This window comes from Triticum aestivum, chromosome 2B, assembly GCF_018294505.1.
Source record: "Triticum aestivum cultivar Chinese Spring chromosome 2B, IWGSC CS RefSeq v2.1, whole genome shotgun sequence".
NCBI classification, from domain to species: Eukaryota; Viridiplantae; Streptophyta; class Magnoliopsida; order Poales; family Poaceae; genus Triticum; species Triticum aestivum.
In genome coordinates this window covers 233712764-233735026 of record NC_057798.1, presented here as the reverse complement: position 1 = coordinate 233735026, position 22263 = coordinate 233712764, and positions in this window count along the sequence as shown.

Here is a 22263-nt window from a genome sequence, read left to right as displayed (position 1 = left end):
GACTCCAGTCCTGTCTCCAGACCTTGGTGAACAAGAAGCTTAGGCTTGTCAATGTGATCCAGGTCATGCTCGTCCACCGGATTCTCCCCTGCCAACAGCGGGCCTTCAATTTGTGGGAGTTCGATCCGGCACAGCACCGGACCCTGAGCGGGCTCTTCGACACGATGTACGAAGCTGCCTGGAGGGTGCTGTTCAAGGGCGGAGAAGCCCCCGCATCCGCGATGGAAGACCGCGGATTCAACACCAAGCGCCCGGCCGGCGAGGTAAGCTTTGTTATCCTCTATGGGACACTTATTTTCTTTCATAGTTTAATTCTATGTGGGATCTAAAACTCCCAATGCCTTTGACAGGACTGGCAGAGGACGTCCGGACAGGTAGACTGTCCGGCTCCCCTTCCCGAAGACCCAGCGGACACCCGTTTGATGGGGCTACTGGTTCCGGCCCTTTACGTGGTGCCGGAAAAGAAGGCCAAGAAGAAGGCCACGGGAACCCGAAGGAGTTCCCGGCGCCAGGTGATATCGGACTCATCGTCTGATGGCTCCGAGGCGGACTCCTCCCCTGAAGACGAGGAGGAGAAAGAGGACTCTCCCCATGAGGGGGGAGAGAGGAAGAGGAAGGCTTCCCCAACAGGGGAGGCCGAAGGGTCCAAGAGGGGAAGGACCCTACCTCCGGACAGCTCTGCCAACGCCAACGTTGGCGACGAAGGGTGGCCCTCAAGGGCCAAGCCTCCGGCAAGATCGTAAGTATCCGGATTCCTGAATGATTTATAATTTCTCTTTTGTGTCACGTAGTGTCCTTCTAATCCCGCACACTACCTGTAGTCCGGCCGAGGATGATCTTCCCGCTTCATCAAGCGGGTCCCTGGCTCCGTCGGATGTAGATTCCATTCCGACCGCCTCCACCCCTCGCGACGCCGAGGACGCCGAGGTGGAATCCCAGGAGGGGACCCATCAGGAGGAGGCTCCGGAGGTGCCACAAGGCAGCCTCCCGGACTTTGCGCTGGACTCCATGCCAGAACCTGCAGTGGTTGCAGAGTCCGGCAGGCGGCCCCTTCGTAAGAAGGGCAAGACCGTGACACCAGCAGCCTCCGTCCAACCGGAGGCGCCGGACAACTTGTTGGAGGCGCTCAATGGCGCTTCCATCGAGGAAGAACACCACACTATCATGAGTGCGGTGATTCAGAAGGTTCAGCTCGCCAAGAGCGGGCTGACCGAAGCCTGCAGCAGCCTTCTAACAGGCTTTGAGGTAAGAAGTTTTAAAATATTTAATGTAATACCACATAGACAGTAGCCCCTGATGCTCAGTTCGGTGTTCGGAAAGAAAAACCGGACTGAGGATCTAAAAAAGATTACGCAGGAGTGCTAAAAATTATGTCAATATGGGTTTGCAGGCTGCGCTGCTGACCTCTGCCGCACTGACTGCGGAGGTCGGTGTTTTGAAGCAGAACCTCGAGCGGTCCGAGAACGAGCTCGGCCTTGCCAAGAAGCAGCTCGAGGACAAAGAAGGTGATTAACACCGCATTAAATTTGTACCTTACAGAAAAAGATTTTGGTTGCAATAGAAATAACAAGGATAACGTGGGTACTGCAGGGGCCACGAACGAGGTGGCGACCCTGAAGGAGGCCGTGTCCGCGGCCGAACGCAACGCGGCCGCGGAACGAGCAGAGCGAGAGAAGCAGGAGGCGCGGGTGGCGGAGGTGCGGCAAGAGCTCCAGGCTCTCATGGAAAAGCATGAGAGTTTGGAGTGTGACTCGAAGACTCGAGAGTCCGAGCTTGCCTCGGCTCTTGAAAGTGCCAAAGCCGCTAAGGCCGAGGCCCATAAGGCCCTCCAGGAGATTGAGGCGGTGAAGAAAATAGCGGCGGGTAAGGCATTTTTCATGCAAAGCAAGCATGTGAATGTAAATTACCTGTTACTTACCCGAATTCGGAGCTCTCTAGGGGCGTTTGCAGAGCTGCCTCGCAGCATGTCCGATGCTGCCGCATTCTACCGGGCCAAGGAGGGGAGCTCAACAGAGAAGGTCTTCTGGTCTCAGTACGCTGAGGCCGGACATCCAGTGCCCCCTAGCGACCAGCTGAAGCAGCTGGTCGAGCTCCACAAAGTAGCCGAGCAGGCCATGAAGGGCCTCATAGTCCGGCTGTGGCCTGGAGAGGCCATGCCTGGGAGCTACTTCGGCCTCGTGCAGCGGCTGGTGGATGCGTGCCCCTGGGTGGAAGTCATCAAGCGCTCCGCCTGCATTGAAGGTGCCCGTCGGGCCCTTGCCCGCGCAAAGGTGCATTGGGGCAGGCTGGATGCGGAGAGGCTTATGACGGACGCGCCGCCGGCGGGCAAGGAGTATCGTACGCCCGAAATGTACTATAAGAGTGTCCTGAAGGGTGCCCGCAAGATTGCGGATGAGTGCCCCAAAGATGTAATTTTTGAATAGACTCGCAATGTGTTATCCTGTGCGCTGAAAACTTTGTTCATATGCGCTAAGCAACGCTTGTTAATTTAAAATATTACCTTCTGTGCGGCCGTTTATCAAATCTGAGAGATGGCAAGTCGTCGGCTTCAGCCCCCATGCCACGAGTGCTGGGGTGTTCGGGATAAACTTGAGCGCTCTTGTTCCCATTTTTGGGTCCATCTAGGGAGGCGCTCAACACAACGAACAAGGCAACCGGACTTATAATGCTTGAACACTCTCACTTAGCCATAGAATTCTATAATTTTAAATTTCGGCGAAGCCCCTAGTGTTCGGAAGACCGAATTCGGGGCGCTATCCACGCCTTGGCCGGACACAGCCGGTTCCTCGCTCTAAGCGGCATAAGTCTTTAGGGACTCGAAAAGACCTCTCGAACAGCGACCAGCTCTCGCCTTATCATGACGGTCAGTTTTAGCTTTCTCCACTGAGGCGCTCGCCCAGCTCAACCGGGGCGCAATCGCAGTGGTTCTCCCAGTGCTACCTTAGCCGATAGAACGGAACGTAAGGTACCAAAACATGGGAGCCGGGCAAACCCAACTATTGACCCAAGACATGATTCGGAGCCAATGCATATAGTGCTATAAGTTCGGGGTGCCGCACTTGTGAAAGTGTTTGGACTTGCCACACCATAATGCGGGGAACATAAGCCCCTGGTGTATTCGGCCGTACCAAAGTGTACGGATGCAAGATGTCATAGATGAACATATAATAAAAAGAAAGGAATGCAATTATAAACAGAAAGTGATGCATTGTTTATTCCAGGAGTTCTGCTATGAGTGCAGAACGATACAAATTGTGCGGTAAGCAAGGGTTTGGACTATTTAATCATGTCCCCCTCCAGGGGTAGGCTGCGGACTGGTGTTTTTAACAAATTTAATGCGCATAATGGAGACCACCTGAGTGTTCGTCGTAGCCTTTGTCCCTCCCTGGCTGTTGCATCGTGAGTTCGGCAGGTTTACCGCCGGACAGGGCCTCTGGTGAATGGAGTCCTGTGGAAAAAAAATGAAAAAGAAGAAAAAAGAGTGACACACTTGGGAGCCCCTGGTGTGGTTAAGCCGCACTCTGGGCCTATCGTGGTTGTGCCCCTCCCCTATGCCCATGGTGTCTCTAGGGCGTAATGATGTACGCGAGGAGCTAGTCTTGCAATCATGCAAGGGCTGGGGTTGGGGCCGCATTGCTACGCGTGCTCGGAACGTGCCAGGTGGTCTTGATTGATGTTACTCCGGGCGCGTTTGGCCATGTCCGGTCGTTTAACGGCCGGACTCGAAAATTGCCTTAAAAGGCTGCTCTGTACTTCTGCCGCGAGAGCCGCTGTGTGTTCCTCTGTTCGGAGGGAGCGTTTAGTGTTTCCGTTGACCGTGATGACTCCACGAGGGCCTGGCATCTTGAGCTTGAGGTATGCATAATGCGGCACCGCGTTGAACTTTGCAAACGCGGTTCGTCCGAGCAGAGCGTGATAGCCGCTGCGGAACGGGACTATGTCGAAGATTAACTCCTCGCTTCGGAAATTATCCGGGGATCCGAAGACCACTTCCAGTGTGACTGAGCCTGTACAATTGGCCTCAACACCTGGTATGACGCCTTTGAAGGTCGTCTTTGTAGGTTTAATCCTTGAGGGGTCTATGCCCATCTTGCGCACTGTATCCTGATAAAGCAGGTTCAGGCTGCTGCCGCCGTCCATCAGGACTCTAGTGAGGTGGAATCCATCGACGATTGGGTCTAAAACCAATGCGGCGAATCCGCCATGGCGGATACTGGTGGGGTGGTCCCTTCGATCGAAAGTGATCGGGCAAGAGGACCATGGATTGAACTTCGGGGCGACTGGCTCCATCGCATATACGTCCCTAAGTGCACGCTTCCGCTCCCTCTTGGGTATGTGGGTTGCGTATATCATGTTTACCGTCCGCACTTGTGGGGGGAAACCCTTCTGTCCTCTACTGTTCGGCGGTCGAGTCTCCTCCTCGTCATCGCTGTGCAGCCCCTTGTCATTGTTTTCGGCAATTAATTTGCCTGCCTGCTTGAATACCCAACAATCCCTGTTGGTGTGGTTAGCTGGCTTTTCGGGGGTGCCATGTATCTGGCAAGAGCGGTCGAGTATTCGGTCCAAATTGGATGGACCCGGAGTGGTCCTTTTGAATGGCTTCTTCCGCTGACCGGGTTTAGAGCCTCTGAATCCGGCGTTGACTGCCGTATCCTCAGTGTTATCGCCGTTAATGCGGCGTTTGTTTTTGTTGCGACGCGACCTGCCATTGTGGTCCTTGCTGTCCGGACTGCCAGAATTTTTGCTGAGGTTGTTACTGCGGGCTAGCCAGCTGTCCTCCCCCGCACAGAAGCGGGTCATAAGTGATGTGAGGGCTGCCATGGATTTCGGCTTTTCCTGTCCTAGGTGCCGGGCCAGCCACTCGTCGCGGATGTTATGTTTGAAGGCTGCGAGGGCCTCTGCATCCGGACAGTCGACGATTTGATTTTTCTTTGTTAGGAACCGTGTCCAGAACTGTCTGGCCGATTCGTCTGGCTGCTGAATTATGTGGCTTAGGTCATCGGCGTCTGGTGGTCGCACATATGTGCCCTGGAAGTTGTCGAGGAATGCGGCTTCCAGGTCCTCCCAACATCCAATTGACTCTGCGGGCAAGCTGTTAAGCCAATGCCGAGCTGGTCCTTTAAGCTTGAGTGGGAGATACTTGATGGCATGGAGATCGTTGCCGCGGGCCATATGGATATGAAGGAGATAATCTTCGATCCAAACCGCGGGGTCTGTTGTGCCATCGTAGGATTCGATGTTCACGGGTTTAAACCCTTCAGGGATTTGATGATCCATTACTTCGTCTGTGAAGCATAGTGGGTGTGCGGCGCCTCTATATTGAGCAATATCATGACGTAGCTCAAGAGAGCGTTGTCTGCTGTGTTTGGCCCGGCCGGAGTTGCTGTATCCGGCGCGACGGTAGTCGTCGTGGGTCGTGGGGCGCCCACGTGATCCGTAGATGGATCTGGATTGTCTTGCCTTGTCCTCCAATATGTCCCGCAAGTCCGGCGCATTTCCCCGTGGCTTCGCGCTTTTTGAGCGGTGCAGGGGTACGGTTCTGGCGGAGGGCCTAGATGCCTCTCTGTCGCGGCCACGAGGTGGTCGGTCTACCGTATTGTGCGCTGGTGATAAAGGTTTGTATGCTTCCTCCTCTAGTTGGGGGAGCAACTTGCGTTTTGGGTAGCTTTTGGAGGGGCGTTCGAGTTCATACTCTTCAGCCGCGAGGACCTCGGTCCATCTGTCGGCCAGCAGGTCTTGGTCAGCTCGAAGCTGTTGCTGCTTTTTCTTTAGGCTGTTCGCCGTGGCCATCAGCCTGCGTTTAAAACGCTCTTGTTCGACGGGATCCTCGGGCACGACAAATTCGTCGTCGTTGAGGCTTGCCTCGTCTCCGGAGGGAGGCATGTAATTGTCATCCTCTATCTCCTCGTCTGCCACTCTCTCTTGAGGGCTGGCTTCTCCGTCCTCCTGTGCTGAATCTTGCTGGAGGGGGTTGTCTTCGGCACTCTCTGGGGTGTTATTATCTCTGGTGCCGGAGTCTCCATTCTTGCTGTGGCGGGATTTAGAGCGGCGCCGCTGACGTCGGCGCTTGGGCTGTTTCTTAGAGGAATCTGCCTCCGCTGCTTCTTCGCCGTCCCCATCCTTTGGGGTGTCCACCATGTATATGTCGTATGACGAGGTGGTCTTCCAATGCCCCGTAGGCGCTGGTTCTTGGTCGTCTCCGGCATCGTCGTCCATGCCGTCGATGTCTTCGGAGTCGTAGTCTAGCATGTCGGTTAGATCGTCGACAGTGGCTACAAAGTGGGTGGTGGGTGGGCTTTGAATTTCTTTGTCGTCCGCATCCCAACCATCCTGACCGCAGTCCGGCCAGGGATCTCCCGATAACGAGAGATGCTTTAGCGAGTTCAGGATGTCGCCAAAGGGCGAGTGCTGAAAGATGTCTGCAGCGGTGAACTCCATGATCGGCGCCCAATCGGATTCGATTGGTAGGGGCGCAGGAGGTTCGGAGTCCGGCAAGGAGTTCGGCACCTCGAAGTCATGAGCTTTATTAGGGACAAGGTCAGTATTCGGCTCCATCACCGTAGAGGTTGCAGCTCCCGAGGCGGTGTCCAGCCACCGGTCCTCGATCTGCGTGGCCGGCTCCGAGCTATGGGTCGGAGCGGATTCATGTGCGGCCTCCAAGGTACTGTCCGGCGGCAGAGCTAGATCATGCCCATCGTGACAGTGCGACACGCTCGGCTATGGCTCGAATCCGTCGAAGATCAAGTCTCCGCGGATGTCGGCCGTGAAGTTTAGGCTTCCAAATCTGACCTGATGGCTAGGGGTGTAGCTTTCGATTTGCTCCAGATGGCCAAGTGAATTGGCCCGCAGTGCAAAGCCGCCGAACACGAAGATCTGTCCGGGGAGAAAAGTCTCACCCTGGACGGCGTTGTTGTCGATTGAAGAAGCCATCAAGCCTATCAGTGACGACACAGAGGAACTCTCAATGAAAGCACCAATGTCGGTGTCAAAACCGGCGGATCTCGGGTAGGGGGTCCCGAACTGTGCGTCTAGGCGGATGGTAACAAGAGACAAGGGACACGATGTTTTTACTCAGGTTTGGGCCCTCTCGATGGAGGTAAAACCCTACTCCTGCTTGATTGATATTGATGATATGGGTAGTACAAGAGTGGATCTACCACGAGATCAAGGAGGCTAAACCCTAGAAGCTAGCCTATGGTATGCTTGTTGTAATGGTTGTCTGTCCTACAGACTAAAACCCTCTGGTTTATATAGACACCGGAGAGGGCTAGGGTTACACAGAGTCGGTTACAATGGTAGGAGATCTACATATCCGTATCGCCAAGCTTGCCTTCCACGCCAAGGAAAGTCCCATCCGGACACGGGATGAAGTCTTCAATCTTGTATCTTCATAGTCTTGGAGTCCGGCTGACGATGATAGTCCGGCTATCCGGACACCCCCTAGTCCAGGACTCCCTCACTTACCTATATTACCTATTCTTTGACATTCATCACAAGATAAGATGAACTTACGAGCATCCTTGAAGAAGTAAGCCAATAAAAACCAGATTGTAATACCTTGTGAGCAGTTCTGTCTCCCGCATGATACCCTCCATAAGCTTCGGGGTGACATTTCTGTAGGATTTGTCCCTGTTCATGCTCAGGTACACAACGTCTAATAATACCATCTACTCCTTTTTTATAAAGATGTGAGTCATCCCAGAAGTAATGTCTTAAATGATAGAAGAATTTTTTCTTTTTTGGTATGTAAAGCTAGGTGGTAAATATTTAGCAACAATGTAATTAGCATAGTCAGCATACCAAGGAGTGTTATGAAAAACATTTATTGGAGCTAACTGCTCATCAGGAAAACTATCATCAATGGGTAGTGGGTCATTAAGGACATTCTCCAACCTAGACAAGTTATCAGCCACGGGGTTCTCTGCTCCTTTTCTATCAGTGATATGCAAATCAAATTCTTGTAGTAAGAGAACCCGACGAATAAGTCTAGGTTTAGCATCTTTCTTTTCCATAAGATATTTTATAGCAGCATGATCGGTGTGAACAATAACTTTAGAGTCAACAATGTAAGATCTAAATTTATCACAAGCAAACACCACTACTAGAAATTCTTTTTCGGTAGTAGCATAATTTCGTTGTGCACTGTCTAGAGTTTTCCTAGCATAATGAATAACCTTTAATTTCTTATCAACTATTTGTCCTAGAACAACACCAACAACATAATCACTAGCATCACACATAATTTCAAAAGGCAAGTTCCAATCAGGTGGTTGAATAATAGGTGCAGAAATTAAGGCTTTCTTGAGTGTTTCAAAGGCTTCTAAACAATCATCATCAAAAACAAAAGGAACATCCTTTTGCAAAAGATTCATAAGAGGACTAGAAATTTTAGAGAAGTCTTTGATAAATCTCCTATAGAAACCAACATGGCCAAGGAAACTACGAATGCCTTTGATATCTTTAGGACATGGCATTTTCTCATTGCATCAACCTTAGCTTTGTCCACCTCAATACCTCTTTCAAAAATTCTATGGCCCAAAACAATACCTTCATTAACCATAGAGTGGCACTTCTCCCAATTCAAGACAAGATATGTTTGCTCACATCTCTGCAAAACTCGATCAAGGTTGCTTAAACAATCATCAAAAGGATTCCCATAAACAGAAAAGTCATCCTTGAAAACTTCAACAATCTTTTCACAAAAGTCAGAGAATATAGCAGTCATACATCTTTGAAAGGTAGCAGGAGCATTGCATAAGCCAAAAGGCATACGTCTATAAGCATAAGTTCCAAAAGGGCAAGTAAAAGTGGTCTTTTCTTGATCAACTTGAGAAACGGGTATTTGTGAAAAACCAGAATATCCATCAAGGAAGCAAAAATGTGTGTTCTTAGATAATGTTTCTAGCATTTGATCAATAAAAGGCAGTGGGTAATGATCTTTTCTAGTTGTTTTGTTTAATTTTCTAAAATCAATTACCATTCTATAGCCTATAACAATTCTTTATGGAATGAGTTCATTCTTATCATTAGGAACAACAGTAATACCTTCTTTCTTAGGGACACAATGAACATGACTTACCCATCTACTATCAGCTATAGGATAGATTATACCTACTTCCAGAAGTTTTAGTATTTCCCTTCTTACCATTTCCTTCATCTACGGATTTAGCCGACGTTGGTGATAAACAATGGGTTTAGCATCAGGTTCCATATTGATCTTGTGCTGACATAGAGTGGGGTGAATGCCCTTTAAATCATCAAGAGTATATCCAATAGAAGCTCGGTGCTTCCTTAGAACTTTCAATAATCTTTCTTCTTCATGTTCTGAAAGGTTAGCACTAATAATAACAAGATATATCTTCTTCTCATCAAGATATGCATATTTCAAAGTGTCGGGCAGTTGTTTTAATTCAAACACAGGATCACCTTTAGGTGGAGGAGGACCTCCTAGAGTTTCAATAGGCAAATTGTGTTTAAGCAGAGGACGTTGTTCAAAGAAAATCTTATCTAATTCATTTCTTTCATGCATATGTAAATCATTTTCATGGTCTAGCAGATATTGTTCTAAAGGATCAGTAGGAGGCACAACAATAGTAGCAAGACCAATTATTTCATCCTTACTAGGCAATTCTTTTTTATGAGGTTTTCTACTAAACTTGGAAAAATTAAACTCATGAGACACATCACCAAAGCTAACACCGACAGTTTGTTTCTCATAATCTATTTTTGGCATTGATGGTGTTCAAGAAAGGTCTACCAAAGATAATGGGACAAAAATCATCTTGTGGGGAACCAAGAACAAGAAAATCAGTTGGATATTTTATTTTTCCACACAAGACTTCAACATCTCTAACGATCCCAATTGGTGAGGTAGTATCTCTATTAGCAAGTTTAATAGTAACATCTATGTCTTAGATTTCAGAGGGTGCTATATCATTCATAATTTCTTGGTATAAGGTAAAGGGAATAGCACTCACGCTAGCACCTAGGTCGCATAGACCTTGATAACAGTGATCTTCTATTTTAACTAAGACAACAGGCATGCAAACAACAGGCCTATGTTTATCCTTTTTATCGGGTTTGGCAATTCTAGCAGCTTCGATACAGAAGTAAATAACATGCCCATCTATGTTTTCTTCTAGGAGACCCTTAACCATAGCAACACTAGGTTCTACTTTGACTTGTTCATTAGGTTTAGGTGTCCTAATATAACTTTTATTGACCAGAGTTAAAACTTTAGCATGTTCCTTCATCCTAACAGGGAAAGGTGGTTTCTCAATATAAGTAGTAGGAACAACTGGATCAACATTATAAATAATAGTTTCCTCTTTAGCTAGTACTGGTTCTTTAATTTCTTCTTTAATAGGTGGCTGATATTTAAACCACTTCTCCTTAGGGAGATCAACATGAGTAGCAAAAGATTCACAAAAGGAGGCTACTATCTTAGAGTCAAGTCATATTTAGTGCTAAACTTTTGAAAAGCATTAGCATTCATAAAAGATTTAACACAATCGAACTTAATCTTAATACCTGACACATTACCTTCATCGAGTTCTGAATCAGAGTTGCGTTTAATTCTTTCCAGAAGATCCCACCAGAATTCAATAGTCTTCTTCATAATAGAACCAGCAGAAGAAGTATCAAGCATGGATCGATCATTATGAGAAAGCCGAGCATAAAGATTCTGGATAATAATTTCTCTTGAGAGCTCATGATTGGGGCAGAATATAACATTGACTTACGCCTCCCCCCAAGCTAGAGCGATACTTTCTCCTTCACGAGGCCAAAAATTATATATGTAATTCAAATCACGATGAACTAGATGCATAGGATAATTTTTTTAGTGAAACTCCAATTTCAGTCGATTCCAATTCCAAGATCCAATAGCATCGCATAGCCTATACCATGCCAATGTTTTTCCCTTCAAATATAAAGGGAAAACCTTCTTATTTACTTCATCTCCGGGTAAACCTGCAAGTTTAAACAATCCACAAATTTCTTCCACATATATCAAGTGCATATCAGGATGTTCGGTTCCATCTCCTGCATAAGGATTAGCTAGCTGTTGTTATATCATACCCAAAGGAATTTCATATTCAATATTTTCAGTAGGTGCAGTAGGTTGAGGGGTGACTAACTGTGGTTCCGATCAAGGTGAAGATTCTTTCTGGTGATTACCGTAGTTTGACGAGTTCATGTATTCACTAAGTGCTAATTGATGACCCACAAGTATATGGGATCAATTGCAGCCTTTCCGATAAGTAAGAGTGTCGAACCCAACGAGGAGCAGAAGGAAATGACAAGTGGTTTTCAGCAAGGTAATGTCTGCAAACACTGAAATTGTAAGTAACAGAGTAGTTTGATAGCAAGATAATTTGTAACGAGCAAGTAATGATAGTAGTAACAAAAGTGCAACAAGGTAGACCAATCCTTTTGAGGCAAAGGACATGCCAAAACGGTCTCTTATAATAAGCAAAGCGTTCTTGAGGGTACATGGGAATTTCATCTAGTCACTTTCATCGTGTTGGTTCGATTCGTGTTCGCTATTTTGATAATTTGATATGTGGGTGGACCGGTGCCTAGGCGTTGTTCTTACTTGAACAAACCTCCTAGATATGATTAACCCCCTCGCAAGCATCCACAACTACGAGAAAAGTATTAAGAATAAATTCTAACCATAGCATTAAACTTTTGGATCCAATCGGTCCCTTACGGAATAGTGTATAAACTAGGGTTTAAGCTTCTGTCACTCTCGCAACCCATCATCTAATAACTACTCCACAATGCATTCCCTTAGGCCAAAATATGGTGAAGTGTAACATCCCATAATTTTAAATTTTGGAATGTTATATTAATTAAGTAATAATGGTTGCTTGTGTGATTTGTTGTGTGGAACTGAGTGAAATTTGAAACTTTTTAAAAGTTGAATGAGAGGCAATAAAAGGACTTTCTAAAACTTTCACCTTGCATTTATGATCTCCATGAATTCATATTCATATCATCACAAAAACCTAGAGTGAAGATGATATGACTTCTTCCATTTAAATAAATGAAAAGGGATTTGAAAATGATTTGAATTCCATTTGAAATAGTTTCAAACCAGGTACTTCATGCCACACAAGGATTTTCATGAGGGAAGATCACATGACTTCTTTGAAATTGAAATAGAGTGGGAAGTAGTAGGCCACATTAAAAATGGCATTTGAGCCACTTTTGGAAATACTCCATATGGGTTTCAAAATCTTTTCCAAATATATTTTCAAAAATAAATAAAGAGAGAAGGTAATAGGACTCCTTCAATTATTGGAAATAAAAATGGGAAATGAATGTTGGAACCAATTCAAAATGGTTTGAAAAATATTTGAATCCAATTGGAATAACCATTTTGGATTTTATTGAATTTGTCTTTATTTGATTTTTTAAATTATTTTTCTCCTAAAAATAAATATATGGATAATAGGGTAAAATGATTCCCTACAGTATAGAAGTGGAGATAAATAAATTGGAAATCATTTTAGTATTTTAAAAATGATTTTTATTGGGTTTTATTGCACCAGTAGCACTGTTTAGTTTATTTGAATTTTTTGAATTTTAGTTGACTCTGAGAAATAGTTAATCATTTAGGAAATATTTTTATGAAAATTTTGATATATAATATGCCTATGTACAATTTTAATTTTATTATCATCATTTAGTTTTTCCTTTTCTGTTTCTATTTAAAAAACAAAAACTGCACGTGTGGTCAGTAATTAACTGTCGCCCATATGCGCAGCATAGTAACAGCCGACGCCCATAATTTTTTCTCCTATATGGTCCAGGCCCAACCGGCCATATTCTTTCCCTAGATTTTTTTTTCAATCTTGTTTCTTTCTTTTTGAGTTGACCAAAAAAAACTGCAGCGCGTACATGCGCGGCCGGCTGAAGCATTTAGGTCCATGGGAAGCGCTCTTTCTATTTCTCGTTTTCGTCCATGTTTAGTCCTATATTGCTTAGACTTTGACCTTCAAGCCTCCTTTCCATCTATAAATATAGACCCAATGTACCCCCAAAAAAATTATCCACTGCGGGTTAAATCAATATTTTGGTTTGACTAGCTTCACAAAATAAAAATATATTTCTTCTCTCCGGCGGGACTTGTGGAAGTTGTCTCCTCTCTCCGAAATCGTATTTTCTCTATCTTATAAAGGTATCTTTCTTCATATTTTTCTTATATATATTTCCATAGCTTATTATTTTTGGACTAGTGTATGGTAGAATAATTAGATTTATAAATTAGTCCATGTATTTACATTTTTAAGACTAGAATTCTTTTAGCTATAGCTCTTTTTCTTCCGTAAAATAGCTTGATCCTGATTTTTCAAATAGCCATAGCTCTTTTTCTTCCGTAAAACAGCTTGATCCTGATTTTTCAAATAGCCATAGCTTTTACTCGTTCATCTTAATTAGATGAAACCAACGCCAATATTTTTGTCTTGATTCCACCTATCTAGTGAATCTATCAAATAAACTTTTGCAACTTTTAAATTTCAAAATTTGTTCAGGTTCATACTTAAATTTCTTTTGATCATATCTTTTTGTCCGTACCTCCGTTTCCGATGAACCCAACTGCATCGGATTAGTATTGAAGTAATCTTTCCATTCGCACAATTAGTGTCAACTTTCGAACATATAATTTTGATCTTAGCTAGTTACTCTACTAGTCCACCAAAGAGTTGTTACACAACATTCTAAGCAGATTCAATGCTATGTTGAATTACTTGATTCATTATTTTCAACCTAGTAATTCCTTTCCTACATTTTCATATTGACTTCCTACATCCAATAGCCTCATTAGTTTCAACTTTTGATCTTTTCAAATTTGAACAATTCAAATTTGAACTCGAAGCTTCACTTGATCATATTTTGTAAACTGTAGCGCTTTTTCAATTGATTTTTTTTCAAATTGAATCCCTAGGCATAATTTAACATCTTGAGCTATCACCACACTTTTTCACCGAAATTAGGATCTGATCTTACAAAGTAATTTGATTTGGTTGTTTTGGAGTTTTTGCAATCTTTCTTTGCATATTTTTTGGGTCTTTGAGTGATTGCTTATGTGTGGATAAAATTGCTTATTTATGATAGATTGATCGGAGTGTGACGAGTAGAACTATCTGGAATTATGAGTGCGAAGAAACTTTATCAACAGTACAAGGCAAGTTCACACTTTGATCATACTTTTCAATACCCAGTTTTTACTATGCATTAGTTTTCACACTCAAAGATTGCATGAGCAGGATTGGGAATTGGGCATTGCTATGTAGTTGATGAGGTAGGAACCTATGATCCTTGAAACACGTCGGGATTATTCATTATGTCATATATTGCTTAGCCATGCTTGTAGACGGGGATTGGTATGTGAGATTCATGCAAGTTGTGAGATAAATAATAATTAAGGGAAAGTTTAAGGTGGCAACATTAACACACATCTGGGTGGAATGGTTGGGGCACCCTGGAGAATCCAGTGGCTTGCCTGGGCACCTGGAGAAGCCAGTGCTTGCCTAAGAGAATCCCGGAGTACCCGTGTGATTACCCTCGGTTCGCCACCCAAGCTCAAAGAGATATATGATATTTCATGCCTAGAAACTTCCGTGTGCAGCCACAAGCCATTATGGGCTCTGGCATAGTTGAGTAAGTTGTGTGATCTCTTGAAGAGGTGGACTAGCAGATGTAGGGGAAATTAGGTATACTGGTCTACCCAGAGTAAAGAGTTAATGCTTCAGAAAGACTATGTCTCGATCTTCCGATCATGGATGCAGTCGAGTCTTATGGGGAAAAGTGCGCAACCTCTGCAGAGTGTACAAACTAATCATGATTAGTCGTGTCCCCTGTTATGGACAATTTGAGTATCTAGAAGTGGATATTTTGTTGACCTCGTCACTCTATTTAACCTTTGCAGAGCATACTTTCAATTTCAAATCCAGTACAATTTTAAATAGTAGCAATTAAATTAGGGTGAAATTACGCTCTACATGTCGTTACGACACACACGGTCAATAAAACACAAATGTGTGTGATATACACCATAATCTGACACGGTTCACAGAGAGGAAACGTGTGCGAGCATGCACAACAGTTGCCATTTGCAAAACGTGTGTGATGTCAGAGAATATCACAAATGGTGCGAGCAAACTAAATGTTTGTGATAGTTGCCTTATCGTACATGATTTACAATTATGAACAGTTTCTGATGTGGTACGCATCGTAAATGTTGCATCACAGAGTAGCGTGTGCGATAGTTATCATGTACGACACTGTTACGACAGTCCGACATTTCATAATCCTATCCGACACTCATACGATGATTAGCTAATCTTCTTAATTAGTTATCGCATACGGTTTGGGCAAAGTGAATGTGTGTGATTTTGTGCTTATCATACATGTTCTATAATCATGAACTGTTTGTGACGGGCCGTGCATAGTAAACGTAGCACCACAGAATACCGACTGCGATGGTAATACCAGCACACACAAGTAGCAAGGATGGAGCATTTGGGATATTAGATATAACCCAAACAGTTGTGTGAAGAATCGCGTTTGGGACAGGTGCGGGCATCACATACGCTTTGTTCTGGAAAACATATGCATTCCTACTCCCTATCCCCGATGGTTTCTGGTTCATGTGGGAAGGACCCCCTATCACCCACACTCACTAGGCGACGGTTTAAAATGCCGCGCAGAAAGGGGTTAAAGACTGTTTGTATAGCAACCCGTTGTACCAGTGAAAAAATGTAAAAATATGCAGATTACTTCAATAAATAGTGAGACTTCACATGGACACATATAACTAGACTAAATATATGCTCATTCCAATTGATTGAGGTAACAATATGCATAACCCTATTTTAAAAGACATTTCTTTTTGGGGTGCACAAATTCAATATTGCGAGCGAATCTTCTTTTCTAGCTTTTTGATGCAATATGGCCGCAGAAAATTCCAAACTTCGTTCCACGACTTGTATATATTTTTATAGATTTTCCTATAATTGACTTATCTCATACAAAAACCTCTTTTCCCAACATCAATTAGCCGATCGAGGAGGAGGCATGGCTGTGAGCATGAGCCGACGCCTACAGGGCTAGCCCTCATCCTGTCAGAGACGTATGCTAGGGCTCTCGTGGCTGGCACACCCAATATTCACGAAAACAAAATTAGCAATGCCAAAACTTGGGACAAATAAAATACAAATGCAACACATCATTAATATAACACTGATGTCTACTACGCAATTTTATTCTTGTAGACTCGTGTTGGGCCTCCAAGCATAGAGTTTTGTAGGACAGTAACAATTTTCCCTCAAGTGGATGACCACGGTTTATCAATCCGTGGGAGGTGTAGGATGAAGATGGTTTCTCTCGAACAACCCTGCAACCAAGTACAAGAAATCTCTTGTGTCCCCAACACACAAAATACAACGGCAAATTATATAGGTGCACTAGTTCGGCGAAGAGATGGTGATAAAAGTGTAATATTGATGGTAGAAATATATTTTTATAATCTGAATAAATAAAAACAGCAAGGTAGCAAATAGTAAACGGGCACGAAAACGGTATTGCAATGCTTGAACATGAGGCCTATGGTCCGTACTTTCGCTAGTGCAATCTCTCAACAATGCTAATATAATTGGATCATATAACCATCCCTCAATGTGGAAACAAGAATCACTCCAAAGTTCCTATCTAGCGGAGAACATAAGAAGAAATCATTTGTAGGGTACGAAACCACCTCGAAGCTATTCTTTCCGATCGATCTATCCAAGAGTTCATACTAAAATAACACCAAATAATTTCAGATTCATAATACTTGTCGGGGATATACCCCGCGGTGTAACCCGGCCGGAAGTATAACCCAGCCGGACTTGGCGACTCACTAATGACCCGCCCTGACTGGACGACACACTAAGTGACCCTTCCGATCCTGGCGACTTATGGGTGACCTGGCAAGCGGATCAGAGGAGCAACAAGACCCGGGGGCCCAGGAGGCTCAAGGCCCAGAAGGTCGGCTTACGTTATGGTAGGCCGGCTTAAGAGGAAAGGCGTGAGGAATATCTCCCTTACAAGGAATCAAGACCCGGACTTGTATCCGGCTTGTAGTAGAAGATAGGCTAGTCCTAATCCTATTTGGACTCCACATGTAACCCGCCCCTCTAACTTATATAAGGAGGGGCAGGGCACCCCAAAGAGGGACAAGGAACAAGAACAATCTCTAGGGTTAGACACAAAGAGCCGGCTTACCGGCGACTCCCTCATGATCATAATGAGACCTAGCCACAAACAACATGTAGGGTTATTACCGGATGATGTTTCTCGGGGCCCGAAGCTGTCTAAACCCTTGTGTTGTGTTGCGTCTCTCGATTCCGCTCAACCCCTCTCAAGCTACCACATAGATGCATTGGCGTCACGACTAAGTCCTCACGCTAGGACATCTGCCGTGACAATTCCACGACAATACTCAATCCAACACAAAGAACCTCAAAGAGTGCCCCAAGATTTCTATCGGAGAAACAAAAGATGAGAACGTGCATGAACCCCTACGCATAGATTACCCCAATGTCACCGCGGGAATTCGCGAGTTGAATGCCAAAACACATATCAAGTGAATGAATACGATACCCCATTGTCACCACGAGTATTCATATGCAAGACATATATCAAGTGCTCTCAAATCCATAAAAGTATTCAATCCGATAACAACAAAATCTCAAAGGGAAAACTCAATTCATCACAACAAGATAGAGAGGGGAAAACACCATATGATCCAACTACATTAACAAAGTTTGGATACATCAAGATTGTGCCATCTCAAGAACATGGGAAAGAGAGATTAAACACATAGCTACTGGTACAAACCCTCAGACCCAAGGGTGGACTACTCCCTCCTCATCATGGTGGCCGCCGAGACGATGGAGATGGCCACCAGTGATAATTCCCCCACTGGTAGGGTGCTGATACGTCTCCATCGTATCTATAATTTTTGATTGTTCCATGCCAATATTATTCAACTTTCATATACTTTTGGCAACTTTTTATATTATTTTTGGAACTAATATATTGATCCAGTGCCCAGTGCCAGTTCCTGTCTGTTGCATATTTTATGTTTCGCAGAAACCCAATACCAAATAGAGTCCAAACGGGATAAAACGGGCGGAGAATTATTTTGAAATATTTATGATTTTTGGGAAGTAAAATCAACGCAAGACGGTGCCCAAGGGGGCCAGGAGACAGGGGGCGCGCCCCAGGGAGGCATGCACGCGTTGGACTCTCCTGGGCATCCTGTAAGGCGGTTGACACTCTTCTTTTGCCGCAAGAAAGCTAATTTTATGAGAAAGATCTGGGCGAAAGATTCACCCCAATCGGAGTTATGAATCTCCGGATATAAAAGAAACGGAGAAGGGACAGAATCAGGGAACGTAGAAACAGAGAGATAGATAGAGAGATAGATCCAATCTCGGAGGGGCTCTCGCCCCTCCCACGCCATGGGAGCCAAGGACCAGAGGGGAAACCCTTCTCCCATCTAGGGAGGAGGTCAAGGAAGAAGAAGAAGAAGGGGGGCTCTCTCCCCCTTGCTTCCGGTGGCGCCGGAGCGCTGTCGGGGGCCATCATCATCACCGCGATCTACACCAACACCTCCATCATCTTCACCAACGTCTCCATCACCTTCCCCCATCTATATTCAGCGGTCCACTCTCCCGCAGCCCGCTTTACCCTCTACTTAAGCATGGTGCTTTATGCTTCATATTATTATCCAATGATGTGTTGCCATCCTATGATGTCTGAGTAGATTTTTGTTGTCCTATCGATGATTGACGAATTGCTATGATTGCTTTGAGTTGCATGCTTTATTATTGGTGTTGTCCTATGGTGCTCTTCGTGTCGCGCAAGCGTGAGGTATTCCCACTGTAGGGTTTGCAATATGTTCATGATTTGCTTATGGTGGGTGGCGTGAGTGACAGAAGCACAAACCCGAGTAAGTAGGTTGTTTGTGTATGGGATAAAGGGGACTTGATACTTTAATGCTATGGTTGGGTTTTACCTTAATGATCTTTAGTAGTTGCGGATGCTTGCTACAGTTCCAATCATAAGTGCATATGATCCAAGAAGAGAAAGTATGTTAGCTTATGCCTCTCCCTCAAATAGAATTGCAATAGTGATTACCGGTCTAGTAAAGTAGTCAATTGCTTAGGGACAATTTCACAACTCCTACCACCACTTCTCCACACTCGCTATATTTTCTTTATTGCTTCTTTATCTAAATAGCCCCTAGTTTATATTTACGTGCTCTTTATTATCTTGCAAACCTATCCAACAACACCTACAAAGTACTTCTAGTTTCATACTTGTTCTAGGTAAGGCGAACACTAAGCGTGCGTAGAGTTGTATCAGTGGAAGATAGGACTTGAGAGAGTATTTGTTCTACCTTTAGCTCCTCATTGGGTTTGACACTCTTACTTATCGAAAGAGGCTACAATTATCCCCTATACTTGTGGGTTATCAAGACCTTTTTCTGGCGCCGTTGCCGGGGAGTCATAGCATGGGGTAAATATTCTCGTGTGTGCTTGTTTGCTTTATCACTAAGTAATTTTTATTTGCTGTTCTTAGTTGTTTTATATCTTTAGTTATGGGTAGGAAACGCAAAATACCAAAAAAATTAGTTTTACCTACTACACCAATGGTTGAAGAACCACTCAAAATCTATAACACTCCTGAAGCTTTTTACTTGGATCATCTTTGATCCATTTATGCTCGTGCTGAAACCCCAACTAGCTTAGTTGAGGGAAAATCTTTAGATGAGCATGCTTGTTATGTGCGACACCGTATATCTGAAAAAGGAAACTTTTACTGGATCGAATTCATCGTTTGCAATGCTATGCTTGGACTTTACGTGAAATATATGATGTTACTTGTTGTTCTAAAAACCCTAAGAAACACCTTCCCTACCAATGTGAGTTTATTGATAATGGAATCATATCTTCGTATGCTAAGGGTGTTTATAATTACTGTGATGTTCAACAAATTGAAGAATTTGTTGCTTTTAAGGGTGCTTATGAAATTGCTTCTTTGATTGAAAAGTATGATGCTACTCTCTACATATCTGAAAATTTTGCCATACTTGAATATTGTTATGATAATTATGCTTCTAATGCCTATCTTAAACTATATATTGAGAAATTCTCCGCTGTCCAACTAATATTTTGCAGGAAGCTATGGAAGAAGAAATTGATGAAACTGTGAGCTCATTGGATGAAAAAGATGATGAGGAGAGCGAAGAACAAAAGGAGGAAGAGCGGATTAGCTACCCGTGCCCACCTGCTAATGAGAGTAACTCTTCAACTCATACATTGTTTTATTTCCCTTCGTGCTTACCAAAGGATGATTGCTATGATGATTACTATGATGATTGCTATGATGATTGCTATGATGATTGTTATGATCCCGTTGATTCTCTTGAAATAACCCCTTTTGATGATGCTTGCTATGCTTGTGGCCAAGATGACAATATGAATTATCCTTATGGAGATGAACTTGCTATAGTTCCTTATGTTAAACATGAAATTGTTGCTATTGCACCCACACATGATAGTCCTATTATCTATTTGAATTCTCCAAACTACACTATATTAGAGAAGTTTGTGCTTATTAAGGATTATATTGATGGGTTGCCTTTTACTACTACACATGATGATTTTGATGAATATAATATGCATGTGCTTGCTGGTCCTACTTGCAATTATTATGAGAGAGGAACTATATCTCCACCTCTCTATGTTTCCCATATGATAAAATTGCAAGAAACTGTTTATACTATGCATTGGCCTTTACTATGTGGGCATAAATTGTTCTTTTATGACATGCCGATGCATAGGAAGAGAGTTAGACTTTGTTGTTGCATGATATATGTTACTTTGTGCTCGCTACTAAATCAAAAATCATTGTTAATTAAAATTGGCTTTGATATACCTTGGGATCTGGGCAGATCCATTACTTGATCACTATATGCCTAGCTTAATGGCTTTAAAGAAAGCGCTGCCAGGGAGACAACCCGGAAGTTTTATAGAGTCATCTATTTCTGTTGAGTGCTTTTATATAGTCTAAAAACAAAAAAAATAAAGAGGGGAACCCAAAACTTTTTCAAAAATGAAAGTGAAAGTGAGAAAGACAAGTATTGTTGAAGTGGGAGCTAGCCTTGAACTTTGTTCATGCTCACGCAACCTTTGTGAATCTTAATTATAGAAAATTTTCATCAAAAATAATTATCCCCTTGTACAATTCCATTTTATTATAAAAATAATGTGCCAAGGTTTGCCTTTAGGATGTTTACAATGCTTGTTGGTTTGTACGGTGCAGGACAGAAACTTTGGCTGTAGTGCGCGATTTTACATTTTTTACTGGAACGTCAAACGGTTCTGATTCTTTTTGAACTGTCTTTCTGTGCAAATTTTTTATTGTTTCCTAATTTTTGTAGAAATTTTGGGGTATCATAAGTATGGTGAATGTTCAGATTGCTACAGACTGTTCTGTTTTTTGCCAGATTCTGTTTTTGATGCATAGTTTGCTTGTTTTGATGAAACTATCAATTTCTATCAGTGGATTAAGCCATGGAAAAGCTATATTACAGTAGACACAATGCAAAAACAAAATATGAATTGGTTTGAAACAGTACTTAGAGTAGTGATTTGCTTTATTATACTAACGGATCTTACCGAGTTTTCTGTTGAAGTTTTGTGTGGATGAAGTGTTTGATCGAGAAGGTCTCGATATGAGGAAAAGGAGGAGAGGCAAGAGCTCAAGCTTGGGGATTCCCGAGGCACCCCAAGTAAATATTCAAGGAGACTCAAGCATCTAAGCTTGGGGATGCCCCGGAAGGCATCCCCTCTTTCTTCAACAAGTATCGGTATGTTTTCGTATTCGTTTCGTCCATGCGATATGTGCAAGTCTTGGAGCGTATTTTTTCCATTTAGTTTTCACTTTTCTTTTATGCACCATGCTGGTATGAGATAGTCGTTGGTTGATTTCTGGAATTCTCTTTCCACTTCACTTTAATCTTTTGAGTATGGCTTTATAGAATGCTTCATGTGCTTCACTTATATCATTTGAAGTTTGGATTGCATGTTTCTCTTCACATAGAAAACCGCCATTTGTGGAATGCTCTTTTGCTTCACTTATAATTGTTAAAGTTTGGTCATATCTTTTGTAGAAAGAATTAAACTCTCTTGCTTCACTTAT